Raw genomic sequence first — 5,425 nt, 5'->3', positions numbered from 1 at the left:
CAAGCTACAGACAGAGTTATGGTGTGAATTGTGTGTCCCCTCCCCACACCACACCACACACACACACACACACACACACACACACACACACACACACACTTCCTCTGTTGAGGTCCTAACACCCAGGAGCTCAGAGTTTCCTTCTTGGGAAATAAGGTCATTGCAAGTGTAATTGGCTAAGATGAGGTCCTACTGAAGTAGGCTGGACCCTAATCCAATGTGATAGGTGTGCTTATAAAAAGGACATGGACACACACCCACACCACACCACACACACACACACACACACACACACACACACACACACACACAGAATATCTTGTAAAGATGAAGCAGAACTCTATAAGCCAAGGAACACCAAAGATGGCCAGCAAACCACTCAAAGCCAGGGGAGAGGCACAGAAGAGATTCTGGCTCCCATGCTTCAGCAGGAACCAACCCTGCCAACACCTTGATCTTGGACTTCCAGCCTCCAGAACTGAGACAATGAATAATTAAGCTGCCCAGTGGGGGAGGGTTCAATAGGTTTGGAGAAATGGAGGGAAGTAGGGAGATAGGGTGTCCACATGAAACCCCCCACAAAGCCTGCCCTGTGGGGCCTTGCCCCCTCCCAGTTCTCATGCTGTGAAGGCCAGGCCTCTGCTTATGTGCCACTTTGGGGTAAGGCTCAAACAGTTTGAGAAAACGGCTGCTAAAATGGCCCCTGAGCTAGGGTGGATCTGATTTGGGGACATGAGTGTGCCTGGCTCTGAATAAAAAAACCCTTACTCCCCACCTTGGGAGGTGCCCAACAGAGGGTGACAGATCAACAGAAGGCCCTCCGCCCCACCCCTGACCTTCATCCCTCCCTACCCACAGGATGCAGGGCTGCAGCCACAGCCACTTAGCAAGGCTTTGCATTTGTCATCTGTAACAGACATAAGTGCTGCTGAAACAAAAAGGCCCAGAAATACAATGATCCAGCTGGAAGGGAAGCTTGCTTCTCTCTCAGGTCCAGTGGCAGACAGAAAGTCCAGGGGGACCAGTTGCCTTCTGTCTTGTTGCTCCTCAATTTCCTGGGGAGTCAACTTCATTGATGTGGCAGATGCCACCTCACCAGCATTAGGGTCGCCCTCCAGCTGGAAGGAAGGGGAAAGAGGGCATTAAGGACAGGCCTATGATTGGAGGTTGCTGCCTCACTTCCACTCACTTCCAGAAGCCTTGCCTCACTGCAAAGACCAGGAAATGCAGTCTCTGGATGCGTGTGCGTGTGTGTGCACACTCAGCCAAATAGGAGAGTCTATTAATAAAGGGGAAAAAGATGAAGAGTGATGAGAGGCAGCTAGCAGTCTCTGGCACAAATCTAATCACTGAGACAGTATTGTCACATTTCAGAAAGAGAAGGACTCAGAGAGGGGTGGCGACGTGCCCGAGCTTACACCGCTGGCAAACTGCAGAGCAGGAACACAAACCCAGGCCTGGCTGGCTGCTGCACCCTGCTACCTCAGCCACAACCTTCTGCACAGAAGTCAGACCCTGTTATGGTGTTGGGGGAAGGGGGTGGGGGGGCTTCCTTTATCTCAGCCGTCCTGGGTCTGCCAATCTCTGAGACTTCCGCCCCTCAGCCTTGGGCAAGTGGCTGAATTGCTCTGACTCTTGGTTTTACCATCTGTTTAATGGGGGTAATAGCTGTCTTAAGGTCACGGTGAAGATGAAACAGAGCCTAAAAAGGTTTGGAACATAGCAAACATTCAATGACTGCTAGTCACTATTGGTTTTTTTGTTTTTGTTTTTTTAATGACTGCACCCACGGCATATGGAAGTTCCTGGGCCAGGGATTGAATCTGAACCATGGTTGCGACCCACACTGTGGCTGCGGATCCTTTAACCCGCGGTGCCCTTCTGGGGATTGAAACTGCACCTCTGCAGTGACCCAAGCCCCTGCAATGGGAGTCTTAACCCACTGCGCCACAGCAGGAACTCCAATACCTGCTAGTTATTATTGTTCGTGGAGCCCTCTTGCTGCACCCCCTGCTGCCACACCAGCTGTTTTAAAGAATCTGCAATTCTGCCAGCCCCCTAGGGTTTTGCCCTAATGCACCTTCAGAAGTTGAATAAATTATCTGTTGCTGCGGAACAAACTCAGTGCCCTTAAAACAACACACATGTATTATATCAGCATTTCTGTGGGCCAGGAGTCTGGGCAGGGCTTGGCTGCATCCTTGGAGGGATGCAATCAAGGTGTTGGCCAGAGCAGGGGGCTCAGCACGGCAGAAGGATCCATTTCCAAGTTTACGTGGCTCTCAGCAGGATCCAGCTCCATCTGGGCTATCTTGCCGACCGTGGAGACCACCCTCCATTCTCACCGTGGGGGCCTCTCCTTGGACAGCTCACCACATGGCAGCCCACCCCATCCAAGCCAGCAAGGGAGAGAGTCTAGCAGGAAGGAAGCTGGGATCTCACGCACTGTAACATGGAGACGATACCCCATCACCTCTGCTGTACTTGGTTGGTGAGAAGCAAGATACGGTGCAAGAGGAAAGGGGGACCGAAGGCATGAGAGTGGAGGCTCGGATCGCCGAGGCCCTCTTGGTGTTTGCCCATCCAAAAGTCAAGGTCATGACAATCAACGAATGGACAGCTGCCTTGCACCATAGAGGAGGCTAAAGCAATACCAAGGTGGTCAGAGACAGAAAATAACACCTAGACTGAGCACCTATTATGCAATGCACCAGGCACGGTCCTAGTGCTTTAGAAATATCTGTTCATTTCATCTTTATAACAACCCTTTGAGAAAGAAGTTCTGTGTACCTATTGAGAGAAGAGGCCCAGTGCGACACAGAGAGACTAAGTGACTTGCCCAACCAAGCTCACCTAGCAGCGCGGCGGCCGAACTGGGATTCGAGCTTGGACCACCACACGTCAAAGCCCTGGCTCTAAACCCCGATGGCGCCTTGTCTGTGGTGGTCAGTTGAAAATGGATGGGAACCAATGACTGCGGCATCTGGACTTGTCTCTAAAAATAAAAATAAAGGTCAGTCCCTGTCACATGAGGAAGGATGACAGAATTGGGTGTGTGCCCCTCGAGAAGAGAAGGAGAAGGGGGTCATGGTCATTGACCTCGGACCTCAGAGGGGAGGAAGGACACTTGTTCTGGGTGGCTCCAAGCAAGCGGGGGAGGGGAAACCTCTGGAGTGCGAGGGGAGGACCGTGGTGGACCCCCATCCAGGCCAGTGTCTTCCCCCTTCGTGCGGAAGGAAGACTCGTGAGCTTGTCTTTGCAGCTGAGCAAATATTTCTGCTTCCCCTTTGCAGGCTGGAGCCAGCCTCCTCTCCAGCCAGCTCCACGGGCCTTCAGAGCGGTGGCCTCGAGCTGTGAGGGAGAGGTCAGCTCGGCCACCCTGACCAGATGGGACCAAAGTGAAGACTGCCGAGCCCGGGTCGGAGGGCACTGCTGACATCCCATCTCCCTCTTTGGGGCCCCATCACCTGGACAACAGCAAGGGGCTCTGGGGTCTCCCCTCCAGCCTGTTTTCCCTGTGGCAGCTGAGCTGTCTCTCTGCCACTTGACACCCCCTGCTCAAACCTTCCAGGGTCCCCTGCTATCCTCAGGATAAATTCAACTCAGCCTCAAGGCGCTACATGATAAGGCCCTGCCATCTTCTGGGATCTGACCTCCGGACGCTTCTCCCACCAGCTCCCATCTGACCTTCCAGGCCTCCTGGACAATGTGCTGGTCCCCCACCCCACGCAACTCCAAGTCTCTGTGCTCACTCTGCCTGAACTGCCCTTCCACCTAGAGCAATCCTATACATTCTTTAAGAACCAGTTCAAACACCACCTCCTCTGAGAAGCCTTCCTTGGCCCCCTCCAATGGAGCTGCTTCCCTTTTTCTGTGCCTGATGGAAGCAGACATTTATTGAGCGCTCACTGCAGGCCAGTGCTCAGTAATTTACATACGTTAGCTTCATAAAACCTCCCCACTTCTATCAGCTTTTTTCTTTTCTCTCTCTCTTTTTAGATCTGTACCTGCAGCATATGGAAATTCCTGGGTTAAGGGCTGAAATGGAGCTGTAGCTGCCAGCCTAACCACAGCCACAGCAACTCAGGATCAGAGCCCCATCTGCAACCTATGCTGCAGCTTGCTGCAATGCTGGATTCTTAACGTACAGAGCAAGGCCAGGGATCAAACCCGCATCCTCATGGATACTATATCAGGTTCTTAACCCACTGAGCCCCACGGGAGCTTTTTTCATTCTCATTTTCCAAATGAAGAAACGGGCACAGAGGGGTTAAGTACTTTATCCTAGGACACACAGCCAATAAGTAGCAAAGCCAGGACAAGAACTGTCTCTCTCTGACTTCAGAATTCCTGCTCTTTGTTGTTTACTTGTTTATTGTTGAAACAAAGTAATCGGTGCCAATGGTAATAAATACATGAGTAGCAAAGAGTAAAGACGGGAGAGAAATGATCTCTCCCTCTTTCACAGGTCTCCCATCCCAGCTACATCATCCAGAAAACTTTTCTGAAGTTTTGAGAGCACCAATGTTTGATGGTTAAGAATTGGATAAGGCCTCTGGGAGTCAGACATCCCAGCATTTACAACCTTATCCATGAAATGGGGGTGATGATAAGAGCACCTACCTTGTACGATTGTTTAAGGATCCGGTGACTCCATGTACACTTAGAATAACACCTGGTATGTGGTGAACTCTCAGAGGATTGATTAGCATTATTTCTTGTCATAGTTTTTCTGGTCGTTTCCTCCTTATATATCCACGTAGAGCACTTCTATTTCTTCATGTGTCAACTTTAGACCATACCTCCTGACTCCTCATCATTAAAGGTGAGAATTTCTCTTAAATGTCCCTCTTGTCCCACCCTTCTTCACGATGCTCGACAGTTACTTAGGTTTCTTTCTCTTACTCAGTGTCCACCACTCCACTCCATGTGACTGTCCTTGGCAGGGACATATTCGCAGGTCACATTGTCCATCCAGTTTGACTCCTGGAAAGTGGGGTCTCGGTTGGGGCATCTTTGCATCCCAGCACCAAGCACAAAACTTGGCAAATGACAAGTGGACAGCTCTGCATCCCAAATGCGCATTTCTGACAAGGGAATGGAAGCTCAGCAAGAGAAAGCAGTTGGCATAAGGGCAGGATTCTCAGACTTCTAGACCTTTCCACTCACTTCCTGGATCAAACTAGGTTAGGGCCCCCTAAAATTTCAGGGATGTCCTAAAGTTTCAATGATGTCAGCGCAAGAGGCTCAGCCTGGATGAATATAAGCTGGAACTATCCTAACCCACCAATGGGACCCCCCACCCCGGCCACCCTCTCTGGCCAAAGAGAGGAAAATGGCAAATTTTGAGGAAAATGGGCTGGATGGCTCTCCATCAACTTCTCTCCAAATCTCCCTCCCCAAAACCAAAAGGAAGAGGAGGTAG

The 5,425-nt window shown here is 50.9% G+C and overlaps 1 long non-coding RNA gene across 1 annotated transcript; it reads right to left on the bottom strand.

Moving 5' to 3' along the window:
• Positions 1–878: 878 nt before the first annotated feature.
• LOC110261435 (uncharacterized) lies at positions 879–5,087 on the bottom strand. The gene is made up of 3 exons (XR_014805122.1): positions 4,624–5,087; positions 2,854–2,995; positions 879–1,118 (listed from the first exon to the last, which is right to left on the bottom strand). It is a non-coding gene; the product is annotated as an uncharacterized LOC110261435 (long non-coding RNA).
• Positions 5,088–5,425: the final 338 nt, after the last annotated feature.

This window comes from Sus scrofa, chromosome 6, assembly GCF_054392235.1.
Source record: "Sus scrofa isolate SSC_HxYL_T2T_F1_AM1 chromosome 6, Sscrofa_HxYL_maternal_Yorkshire_Landrace_v2.0, whole genome shotgun sequence".
Taxonomy (NCBI): Eukaryota; Metazoa; Chordata; class Mammalia; order Artiodactyla; family Suidae; genus Sus; species Sus scrofa.
The sequence above is the reverse complement of the archived record's forward strand: the minus strand, read 5'-3'. Positions and strand labels throughout refer to the sequence as shown.